Source organism: Lolium rigidum, chromosome 4 (assembly GCF_022539505.1).
Source record: "Lolium rigidum isolate FL_2022 chromosome 4, APGP_CSIRO_Lrig_0.1, whole genome shotgun sequence".
NCBI classification, from domain to species: Eukaryota; Viridiplantae; Streptophyta; class Magnoliopsida; order Poales; family Poaceae; genus Lolium; species Lolium rigidum.
In genome coordinates this window covers 233,861,120-233,874,539 of record NC_061511.1, presented here as the reverse complement: position 1 = coordinate 233,874,539, position 13,420 = coordinate 233,861,120, and positions in this window count along the sequence as shown.

The window sequence follows — 13,420 nt, the reverse complement described above, 5'->3', positions numbered from 1 at the left end:
TCCTATAAGCATTGTTGTTGAAATTATTATTTTTAATGAAATTCACATCAACATTTTCTTCTTGAGCAACCAATGAAGCTAAAGGAACATTATTTGGATCAACATTAGATCTACCATTCACAAGCATAGACATAATCACATCAATCTTATCACTCAAGGAGGAGGTTTCTTCGATGAATTTACCTTCTTACCTTGTGGAGCTCTTTCCGTGTGCCATTCGGAGTAATTTATCATCATATCATCAAGAAGCTTTGTAGCCGCCCCCAAAGTGATGGACATAAAGGTACCTCCAAGCAGATGAATCCAATAGGTTCCGCGAAGAAAAATTCAGTCTCGCATAGAAAGTTTGGATGATCATCCAAGTAGTCGACTCCATGGGTTGGGCAATTCTTTACCAAAGATTTCATCCTCTCCCATGCTTGAGCAACATGTTCATTATCTAATTGCTTAAAATTCATTATGCTACTTATCAAAGATATAATTTTAGCGGGAGGATAATATCTACCAATAAAAGCATCCTTACATTTAGTCCATGAATCAATACTATTCTTAGGCAAAGATAGCAACCAATCTTTAGCTCTTCCTCTTAATGAGAAAGGAAACAATTTCAATTTTATAATATCACCATCTACATCCTTATACTTTTGCATTTCACATATTTCAACAAAATTATTAAGATGGGCAGCAGCATCATCAGAACTAACACCAGAAAATTGCTCTCTCATGACAAGATTCAGTAAAGCAGGTTTTATTTCAAAGAGTTCTGCTGTAGTAGCAGGTGGAGCAATAGGTGTGCATAGGAAATCATTATTATTAGTGTTTGTGAAGTCACACAACTTAGTATTTTCAGGGGTATTCATTTTAGCAGTAGTAAATAAAGCAAACTAGATAAAGTAAATGCAAGTAACTAATTTTTTCGTGTTCTTGATTCTCTATAATTATTATATAATTCAATAAGCTCCAAATAGGTTGTAGGTTCTCCCATAGTAACAGTTTTTAATTTTTCGGTTTTTCAAATTTTTATGGATTTTCGGGTATATGAGGAAAATAAAACAAAACAGAAAGAAACTAGACAAAAGTAAACTAAGCAAAGTAATACTAGACAGAAATAAACTAAGCACAAATAAACTAGACAAAAGTAAACTAAGCAAAACAAAATAAAATAAAACAAAGAGAGAGGTGGAGTGTACTCCCCAGGTGATCTTATGAGTAGAGCTATGCCTCCCCGGCAACGGCGCCAGAAAATAGTCTTGATAACCCACAAGTATAGGGGATCGCAATGAGTCTTCGAGGGAAGTAAAACCCAAATTTATTGATTCGACACAAGGGGAGGTAAAGAATACTTATAAGCCTTAACAACCGAGTTATCAATTCAGTCTGCACCTGGAAAAGCACTAGTAACGGGAGTGATGTGAAAGCAACGAGTAATATGAGAGCAGATATTAACGAGTAACACAACGACAGTAGCGAGTAATATGAGAGCAATGGTACCAGAAAATAGTTGATACTACTTCCAATGACATGTAGGAACGAGTATATGATGATGAGAGATGGACCGAGGTTCCCAGCTATCTACACTAGTGGTAACTCTCCAATAACAAGTGTTGGGTGAACAAATTACAGTTGGGCAATTGATAGGATTGAAATAGCATTAAGACAGAACATCAAGATTATTAATCATGTAGGCATGTTTTCCATATATAGTCATACGTGCTCGCAATGAGAAACTTGTATAACATCTTTTGTCCTACCGAGCCGGTGGCAGCTCGGGCCTCTAGGGAATCTACTTGGAAATTAAGGTACTCCTTTTAATAGAGCACCGGAGCAAAGCATTAACACTCCGTGAAAACATGTGATCCTCATACCTAAGCCTTCCCCTCTAGTTATCCCGATTGCTTGTCACTCTGGGGCCTCGGGTTCCGGACATAGACATGTGCAAACAACTTGTAGATACAATCTAAGCAATAAGTATAGAGCTTAAATCTAAGATCATGCCACTCGGGCCCTAGTGACAAGCATTAAACACAACAAGATTGCAACAACAATAACTTCACAAACTTATATAGATAGACTAATCATAATGTAACAATCCATCGGATCCCAACAAACACAACACCGATTACATCAGATGAATCTCAATCATGTAAGGCAGCTCATGAGATCATTGTATTGAAGTACATGGGGGAGAGAGAGTACCAACTAGCTACAGCTAGAACCCGTAGTCCATGGGGGAACTACTCACGGAGCATGATGGAGGCGGTGGCGTCGATGGAGATGGCTTCCGGGGGCACTTCCCCGTCCCGACAGGGTGCCGGAACAGAGACTTCTGTCCCCCGAAACGGAGTTTCGCGATGGTGGCGGCGCCCCTGGAGTCTTTCTGGAGTTTCGTCGATTGGTATCGATGTTTTAGGTCAGGACGGCTTAAATAGGCGAAGAGTCGGAGTCGGAGGGGCCATGGGGCCTCCTCACACTAGGGGGGCGCGCCCCCCCTTGGGCCGCGCCGCCACCACGTGTGGGGCCCCCAAGGCTCCCCTCTGGTCCCTCTCGGTCTCTCTGGAAACTTCCGGAAAATGCATAAAAACATTATAAAGTGCAAGCAAAACATGTAAGTATTGTCATAAAACAAGCATGGAACATCAGAAATTATAGGTACGTTGGAGACGTATCAATCAACAGTGGGATTTGTCAATCCCGATGATGGATAGATATACTCTGGGCCCTCTCGGTGGAATGTCGTCTAATTAGCTTGCAAGCATATGAATAAGTTCATAAGAGACTACATACCACGGTACGAGTAAAGAGTACTTGTCAGGAGACGAGGTTGAACAAGGTATAGAGAGATACCGATGATCAAACCTCGGACAAGTAAAATATCGCGTGACAAAGAGAATTGGTATCGTATGTGAATGGTTCATTCGATCACTAAGTCATCGTTGAATATGTGGGAGCCATTATGGATCTCCGGATCCCGCTATTGGTTATTGGTCGGAGAGAGTTCTCAACCATGTCTACATAGTTCGCGAACCGTAGGGTGACACACTTAAGGTTTGATGTTGTATTAGTAGAACTTGAATATGGAATGGAGTTCGAAGTATTGTTCGAAGTCTCGGATGGGATCCCGGACATCACGAGGAGTTCCGGAATGGTCCGGAGAATAAGATTCATATATAGGAAGTCATTTTATAAGTTTGAAAATGATCCGGTGCATTTATGGAAGGTTCTAGAAGGTTCTAGAAAAGTCCGGAAGAAATCACATTGGAAGGTGGAGTCCCTTCGGCCGGCCAAACCTAGAGGGGTGGAGTCCCAGGTGGACTCAACCAAGGGTGGCCGGCCACCCCCCTCATGGAAGGGTGGGAGTCCCACTTGAGGTGGGAATCCCACCTTGGGTAGGTTTCCCTACACATGGAAGGTTTTGGGTTGGGGTCTTATTCGAAGACTTGTAGTCCAACACTTGGGGGTTCCACCTATATAATGAGGGGCAAGGGGGAGGGGGCCGGCCACAGCAAAGCCACCACCTTAGCCGCAACCCTTGGAGGCCGGCCACCCCCTCTCCCAAACCCTAGCCGCCCCACCTCCTCCACCTCTCCCGCAACGCTTAGCGAAGCTCCGCCGGAGATCTCCATCGCCACCGCCACCACGCCGTCGTGCTGCCGGATTCAAGAAGGAGCTACTACTTCCGCTGCCCGCTGGAACGGGGAGAAGGACGTCGTCTTCATCAACACCGAATGTGTGACCGAGTACGGAGGTGCTGCCCGATTGTGGCACCGTCAAGATCTTCTACGCGCTTTTGAAAGCGGCAAGTGATCGTCTACCGCAGCAACAAGAGCCTCATCTCGTAGGCTTTGGAAATCTTCAAGGGTGAGTCTCGATTATCCCCTCGTTGCTCCCGTCTTCTAGATTGCATCTTGGCTTGGATTGCGTTCTCGCGGTAGGAAATTTTTTGTTTTCTATGCAACGAATCCCTACAGTGGTATCACAGCCGTGTCTATGCATAGATGGTTGCACGAGTAGAACACAATGGTTTTGTGGGCGTTGATGCTTATGTTGTCTTTAGTTTGAGTACTTTGCATCTTTGTGGCATAGTGGGATGAAGCGGCTCGGGCTAACTTTGTGTCTGTCTCTCCTACTATACTGAAGATTCAATTTACTCTTCAATTGACAACACTAGTATCACCGTTGTGGTTCATGTTCGTAGGTAGATTAGATCTCACTCGAAAACCCTAAACAACGTAAAATATGCAAACCAAATTAGAGAACGTCTAACTTGTTTTTGCAGGGTTTGGTGATGTGATATGGCCATAATGTGATGATGAATATGTATGAGATGATCATTATTGTATTGTGGCAACCGGCAGGAGCCTTATGGTTGTCTTTAAATTTCATGTTGAGTAGTATTTCAAAGAAGTTGTAATAGTTGCTACATGGGAGAACAATCATGAAGACGGCGCCATTGACCTTGACGCTACGCCGACGATGATGGAGATCATGCCCGTTGATGATGGAGATCATGTCCGTGCTTTGGAGATGAAGATCAAAGGCGCAAAGACAAAGGGGCCATATCATATCACATATGAACTCGCATGTGATGTTAATCCTTTTATGCATCTTATTTTGCTTAGATCGCGACGGTAGCATTATAAGATGATCCCTCTCACTAAAATATCAAGATAATAAAGTGTTCATCCTTAGTAGCACCGTTGCCAAGACTTGTCGTTTCGAAGCATCTCGTGATGATCGGGTGTGATAGACTCAACAAGTGCATACAACGGGTGCAAGCCAGCTTTGCACATGCGGATACTAAGGTGGCCTTGACGAGCCTAGCATGTACGGACATGGTCTCGGAACACGTGATACCGAAAGGTAGAGCATGAATCATATGATTGATATGATGAACACTTTGAGTGTTCGCCATTGAAGTTACATCTTGTCTCGTGATGATCGGACTTGGTGTGGTGGATTTGGTTCGTGTGATCACTAAGACAATTCGAGGGATATTGTTTTGAGTGGGAGTTCACCTAGTTTTTAATTTTGTTGAATTAAAATTTGAACTCAATTTGTCATAAACTTGGTCTAAACTATTGCAAATATATGTTGTAGATATGGCGTACGCTATCAATTTTAACCAGTTCCTAGAGAAAGAAAAGCTTAAGAGCAACGGTAGCAACTTCACCGACTGGTTCCGTCATGTGAGGATCTTCCTCAATGGTGGAAACCTGTAATATGTGCTTGATGCACCGCTAGGTGATCCTCCTGCAGAAACTGAAACCGATGAAGTAAAGAATGTTTACGCAACTCGGAAAACTCGGTACTCTCAAGTTCAGTGTGCCATCCTATGCAGTCTGGAAGCCGATCTTCAAAAACGTTTTGAGCCCACGATCCTCATGAGTTGGTCAATGAGTTGAAAACTATCTTTGAAACTCATGCGGCCGTGGAATGCTATGAAGCATCGAAACACTTCTTCAGTTGCATGATGGAAGAAGGCAGCTCCGTTAGTGAGCACATGCTCGCCATGACCGGGCATGCGAAGAAACTCGGTGACTTGGGAATAGTGATTCCTAACCGATCGGGGATTAATCGTGTCCTTCAATCACTGCCACCTAGTTACAAGAACTTTGTGATGAACTACAATATGCAGAACATGAACAAAGAGTTACCTGAACTCTTCGCCATGCTAAAATCTGCGGAGATTGAGATCAAGAAAGAGCACCAAGTGTTGATGGTCAACAAGACCACCAGTTTCAAGAAACAGGGCAAGTCTAAGGGAAAATTCAAGAAGGGTGGCAAGAAAGCTGCCACGCCTCCTGTGAAACCTAAGACCGGCCCTAAACCTGATGTCTGAGTGCTATTACCGCAAGGAGAAGGGACACCGGAAGCGTAATTGCTCCAAGTATTTGGCGGATCCGAAGAGCGGCCTTGTCAAGAAGAAGAAAGAAGGTATATCTGATATACATGTTATAGATATTTATCTTATCGGTTCTCGTACTAGTACCGGGTATTTGATATCGGTTCGGTTGCTCATATTTGTAACTCGAAACAGGAACTAAAGAATAAACGAAGACTATTGAAGGATGAAGTGACGATGCGCGTTGGAAATGGATCCAAAGTCGATGTGATCGCTGTCGGCACACTTCATCTACATCTACCTTCGGGATTAGTTTTAAACCTCAATAATTGTTATTTTGTACCCGCGTTGAGCATGACCATTATATCTGGATCTTGTTTAATGCAAGACGGTTATTCATTCAAGTCTGAGAATAATGGTTGTTCTGTTTTTATGAATAATATCTTTTATGGTCGAGCACCTGAAAAGAATGGTTTATTTCTGTTAGATCTCGATGGTAGTGATACACATATTCATAACATTGATGCTAAGCGAATTAAATTGAATGATAATTCTACTTATATGTGGCACTGTCGTCTTGGTCATATTGGAGTGAAACGCATGAAGAAACTCCATACCGATGGATTACTTGAATCACTTAACTTTGAGTCACTTGATAGATGCGAAGCATGTCTAATGGGAAAAATGACTAAGACTCCATTCTCTCGGTATTATGGAGCGAGCTACGGACTTATTGGAAATCATACATACCGATGTGTGCGGACCAATGAGTGTAGCCTCGCGCGGTGGTTATCGTTATGTTCTAACCTTCACGGATGATTTGAGTAGATATGGGTATATCTATTTCATGAAACATAAGTCCGAAACTTTCGAGAAGTTTAAGGAATTCCAAAGTGAAGTAGAAAATCAACATAACAAGAAGATTAAATTTCTACGATCCGATCGTGGAGGTGAATATCTGAGTTATGAGTTTGGCATGCATTTAAAGAAATGCGGAATACTTTCACAATTGACACCGCCGGGAACACCACAACGAAACGGTGTGTCCGAACGTCGTAATCGAACTCTCTTAGATATGGTTCGTTCTATGATGTCTCTTACTGATTTACCGTTATCATTTTGGAGTTATGCATTAGAGACAGCCGCATTCACTTTAAATAGAGCACCATCAAAATCCGTTGAAACGACACCGTATGAATTATGGTTTAATAAGAAACCTAAGTCTGTCGTTCCTTAAAGTTTGGGGTTGCGAAGCCTATGTAAAAAAGTTACAACCGGACAAGCTAGAACCCAAAGCGGAGAAATGCGTCTTCATAGGATACCCTAAGGAAACTATAGGGTACACTTTCTATCACAGATCCGAAGGCAAGATCTTTGTTGCTAAGAACGGAACCTTTCTTGAGAAAGAATTTCTCACTAAAGAAGTGACTAGAAGAAAAGTAGAACTCGATGATATTGATGAATCTTCACTCATTGATCAGAGTAGCGCAGTACCGGAAGATGTTCCTGTGACACCTACACCGGCAACAGAGGAAGCTAATGATAATGATCATGAAACTTCAAACGAGATAGCTACTGAACCTCGCAGATTGACAAGGGAACATGCCACTCCTGATTGGTATGATCCTTGTCTAAATGTCATGATTGTGGACAACAATGATGAAGACCCTGCGACGTATGAAGAAGCGATGATGAGCCAAGATTCCAACAAATGGCAAGAAGCCATGAAATCCGAAATGGGATCCATGTATGATAACAAAGTGTGGACTTTGGTAGACTTACTCGATAGCCGCAAGGCTGTCGAGAATAAATGGATCTTCAAGAGAAAAACATATGCTTGATGGTAATATTACTTGTCTATAAAGCTCGACTTGTCGCAAAGGGTTTCCGACAAATTCAAGGTGTTGACTACGATGAGACTTTCTCACCTGTAGCAAAGCTAAAATCTGTGAGGATTTTGTTAGCAATAGCTGCATTTTTCGATTATGAGATTTGGCAGATGGATGTCAAAACGGTGTTCCTTAATGGAGACATTGAGAAAGAGTTGTATATGGTACAACCCAAAGGTTTTGTCGATCCTAAAAATGCTGACAAAGTATGCAAACTTCAGCGTTCAATTTATGGACTGAAGCAAGCATCGAGAAGTTGGAACCGACGCTTTGATAAGGTGATCAAAGACTTCGGGTTTATACGGTGTCATGGAGAGGCCTGTATTTACAAGAAAGTGAGTGGGAGCTCCGTAGCATTCTCTGATATTATATGTAGATGACATATTATTGATTGGGAATGATATAGAACTATCAAGCAGTGTAAAAGGTTATTTGAATAATAGTTTTTCAATGAAAGACCTTGGTGAAGCATCGTATATATTAGGCATCAAGATTTATAGAGATAGATCAAGACGTCTAATAGGGCTATCACAGAGTACATACCTGGACAAGATTCTAAAGAAGTTTAGAATGGACGAAAGTAAGAAAGGATTCTTACCTATGTTACCGGGCAAAGTCTTGAGTAAGACTCAAGGTCCGGCTACGGCGAAGAAAGAGAAAGGATGAGTCGGATCCCCTATGCCTCGGCGATAGGCTCTATCATGTATGCCATGCTATGTACTAGACCGGATATAGCACATGCTGTTAGTTTGACTAGCAGATATCAAAGTGATCCAGGAATGGAACACTGGACATCGGTCAAGAATATCCTGAAGTATTTAAAAAGAACTAAGGATATGTTTCTTTGTTATGGAGGTGACCAAGAGCTCGTTGTAACAAGTTACACCGATGCAGGTTGGAACACTGATCCTGATGACTCTAAGTCACAGTCTGGGTACGTATTTATATTGAATGGTGCTGTAGTAAGGCTGGGCAAGCTCGAAGCGGTGCACGGTGGCGAAGTCTTCAACAGAATCGGAGTACATAGCGGCTTCGAAGCTTCATCGAAGCGGTATGGATGAAGAGGTTCATTGTAGAGCTCGGTGTGGTTCCTAGTGCATTGGACCCACTAGTCATCTACTGTGACAACATGGGTGCCATCGCCAATGCACAAGAACCAAGGTCACACAAGAGGCTGAAGCATATCAAGCTGCGTTATCATTCGATTCGCGAGTACATCGAAGATGGATAAGTAAAGATTTGCAAAGTACACACTGATCTGAATGTAGCAGATCCGTTGACTAAAGCTCCCCCTAGGGCAAAGCATGACCAACACCAGAATGCCATGGGTGTTAGGTACCTTACAATGTAATCTAGATTATTGACTCTAGTGCAAGTGGGAGATCAGTTGGAGATATGCCCAAGAGGCAATAATAAAAGTGGTTATTATATATCTTTATGTTTATGATAAATGTTTATATACCATGCTATAATTGTATTAACCAAAACATTGATACATGTGTGTTATGTAAACAACAATGAGTCCCTAGTAAAGCCTCTTAACTAGCTTGTTGATTAATAGATGATTAGTTTCATAATCATGAACATTGGATGTTATTAATAACAAGGTTATATCATTATATGAATGATGTAATGGACACACCCAATTAAGCGTAGCATAAGATCACGTCATTAAGTTATTTGCTATAAGCTTTCGATACATAGTTACCTAGTTCTTTCGACCATGAGATCATGTAAATCACTTATACCGGAAAGGTAATTTGATTACATCAAACGCCACTGCGTAAATGGGTGGTTATAAAGGTGGGATTAAGTATCCGGAAAGTATGAGTTGAGGCCTATGGATCAACAGTGGGATTTGTCCATCCCGATGACGGATATATATACTCTGGGCCCTCTCGGTGGAATGTCGTCAAATTAGCTTGCAAGCATATGAATAAGTTCATAAGAGACTACATACCATGGTACGAGTAAAGAGTACTTGTCAGGAGACGAGGTTGAGAAGGTATAGAGAGATACCGATGATCAAACCTCGGACAAGTAAAATATCGCGTGACAAAGAGAATTGGTATCGTATGTGAATGGTTCATTCGATCACTAAGTCATCGTTGAATATGTGGGAGCCATTATGGATCTCCAGATCCCGCTATTGGTTATTGGTCGGAGAGAGTTCTCAACCATGTCTACATAGTTCGCGAACCGTAGGGTGACACACTTAAGGTTTGATGTTGTATTAGTAGAACTTGAATATGGAATGGAGTTCGAAGTATTGTTCGAAGTCTCGGATGGGATCCCGGACATCACGAGGAGTTCGGAATGGTCCGGAGAATAAGATTCATATATAGGAAGTCATTTTATAAGTTTGAAAATGATCCGGTGCATTTATGGAAGGTTCTAGAAGGTTCTAGAAAAGTCCGGAAGAACTCACTTTGGAAGGCGGAGTCCCGAAGGGACTCCACCTCCCATGGCCGGCCAACCCTAGAGGGGTGGAGTCCCAGGTGGACTCCACCAAGGGTGGCCGGCCACCCCCCTCATGGAAGGGTGGGAGTCCCACTTGAGGTGGGAATCCCACCTTGGGTAGGTTTCCCTACACATGGAAGGTTTTGGGTTGGGGTCTTATTCGAAGACTTGTAGTCCAACACTTGGGGGTTCCACCTATATAATGAGGGGCAAGGGGAGGGGGCCGGCCACACCAAAGCCACCACCTTGGCTGCACCCCTTGGAGGCCGGCCACCCCCTCTCCCAAACCCTAGCCACCCCACCTCCTCCACCTCTCCCGCAACGCTTAGCGAAGTTCCGCCGGAGATCTCCATTGCCACCGCCACCACGCCGTCGTGCTGCCGGATTCAAGAAGGAGCTACTACTTCCGCTGCCCGCTGGAACGGGGAGAAGGACGTCGTCTTCATCAACACCGAACGTGTGACCGAGTACGGAGGTGCTGCCCGATTGTGGCACCGTCAAGATCTTCTACGCGCTTTTGAAAGCGGCAAGTGATCGTCTACCGCAGCAACAAGAGCCCCATCTTGTAGGCTTTGGAAATCTTCAAGGGTGAGTCTCGATCATCCCCTCGTTGCTCCCGTCTTCTAGATTGCATCTTGGCTTGGATTGCGTTCTCGCGGTAGGAAATTTTTTGTTTTCTATGCAACGAATCCCTACAAATGTTTCATTTCTTGGATTTTGTTTACCAACTGATTTTTGGCTTATTTTTTTGTTTCGATCTCCTGCCGCCTTTAAAACGTTGACAACGCTGCTGCCTCATGGGTCCCCAATGTCAGCCTCCCCGTACTGCAAATCCTCTTTACGCAAAGGTTGTATTTCTAGCTAGATAGCTAAGGTGGATTCGAATCGCCGTGGTTCGAGCGACTCGGGTAAGCCTTCTTACACTCGATTAATGGAACTAGTGTATAGCAAGGTCAAGACATGTGGCTCGGTGTAATGAATCTATTTGAATCATGTTGTGGATTCAATCCGATAGTTCTCTAACGAGTCAGCCAAAATAGAAATTAAGTTTTTTTCTAAAACGGAAATGCAAATTAAGATGAACACAAACATTAGTTATCATAATAGGCCGATCATACATACATACTTGCTAAGAGCAAAAGCTTGCCGAGTTTTACCACCCATACAATTAATTAGCGATTCGGATAAGATAACCTTATATAAGTATAACTACAAATGAATTTGCTAAGGGCTCATGGGACAACGAGAACTAGACAACCGCAAACTTTATGACCAGCATGTCACGAGCGGCATCGAAAGATCTTGACCTTCAACTTTGATCCAATGCGAAGTTTGGCACTGTCAATGAACTTTTTCCTCCTGGAAGTAACAGCCAAGCGGCCATCTGTAGGACTGACGGAGTACCGTCCCTCCACGGTGAGACCTTCACTCTCCATGACGAGGGAAATCTTGCCCCTTCGGCCAGCATTGAGATCCTTGGAGATACTTTTAGGCAATTTCTGATTCAAAGCAAGAGATACCACCAAAAATTAGTCAATGGCACCAATGCACGAAGACTGAACCATGTGAGACTTTGAGTAGAGAAGACATCAAGATAAGAGCAGTTATGCTGTCATATACTCACGAACATAGCCTTCAGATGCGTCCTGGTCACCACACGGGTGGCCACAGCAATGAGCTGAGACCTCGGTGATCTGGCTGGGTGTGGTGACCCTGCATACCACTGCATGTTGTAGTATGCCAGTCGTTGACATAACATTCACGAAGTACCAATCCGCAAATATTACATCCCTCAGAGTAGTACAATAGAACATAGCAGGTCCATAACTCATTCACTTATTATTACAAGCAACATGTACATATCATCTCGGAGCTCCTCTTGGGTCCTAAGAGGGATACTCCTGGGTTCGAGGCGAACCCAACTTAACTTACAACATAGAAGTCTAACTAGGTTATACATTTTATTCTCTTCGAGCAGTTAAGTACTAAGAGTTCGTACTGCTCGGATACTACAACTACTACTCGATAGGTCTAAGCTTGTTCTCCTCCGGAACCCTCCCCGGTTCCGTAGACTATAAGGTAGTCTACACCTTCGACACCTCCAGAGAGGTCTGGTTCTTCATAGCCGATGATGTCGGCTCCTTCGGGGTTGTCGTTGTCCTCCTCCAGATGGTTCAGACAATCTAAGAAGGGGATTTAAGAGTGGTATGAGTACGAGCGTACTCAACAAGTTCATTATAGGAAAGAGGTGTTTAATGCACTAGCTACGGTATTAGACCAGAAAGTCTAATACCAATGCAAGTTTTGATAAACATTTCTTCAAAAGGTTGCTTTTATTCAGAAGAACTATGTCCGTCAGCCTTCACCGGTTTACTAGAACTTCATGGAGTTCCTTTCCGGCAGCGTTCGCAGTTCCAAATCCTGGAACAAGGAGTGACTGGTCACGATTCGTTACACTCGCGAGAGGTGTGTTGCTTTACCCATAAGAGATCTTAACCTTGGTGCCAACCGGGCAGCTTTCCCGTCCACACTTCCTTTGGTGTGAGGCCCGGTATAAGGTCCTAGTCAATCATGTTCCTCCGCTACCTCGAACACCCACCCTTTGTTGCAATCTCCGACCCTGGGTCCACGCCGGTTCACTTACACCAATTAAGGATGGGCCCCGACCACGACAACAATGCGGGGCTCTACCATACATTCCTACGCCGGCGGTTGCAACCCATCATAGACCACATTCCCGGGGGAACTTCTACGGGTTTCCCACCTCGCATCATGTCTCTCGAGATCAAGTGCATCCGGTAATGCGCATCCGTTGATGAACGAGAGGTGGAAACACTTTTGACTACTCCGTCCCACTCCAGATCTTATGGTTAACACGGGTATTACGGCACAAGAATCACTGGACGACATTTGTTGTTTAATCCTAGATGGATATAAACCCTTGCAATGGAACCTCCACCATATCAACACAATCCATGGTTCCATTGCCCACCACTTAGTCATATTCATAGTTATGAAAATAGTGGTTTTGGTTTTTCATGCAATAGTGATAAATATAGTACTTTGCAAGTAATTTGGTAAAAATACTCAAATGGCATGAGCAAGCGATGAACTTGCCTGAACACTGCAAAGTGTTGCAGTTGGATGGTGTGGACTGACCCTTGTCCTCTGTTGCTGAAAAATAGCATCATTGTCCGATAAGGGCAATGGTTAAAGAAGCAATTATGCA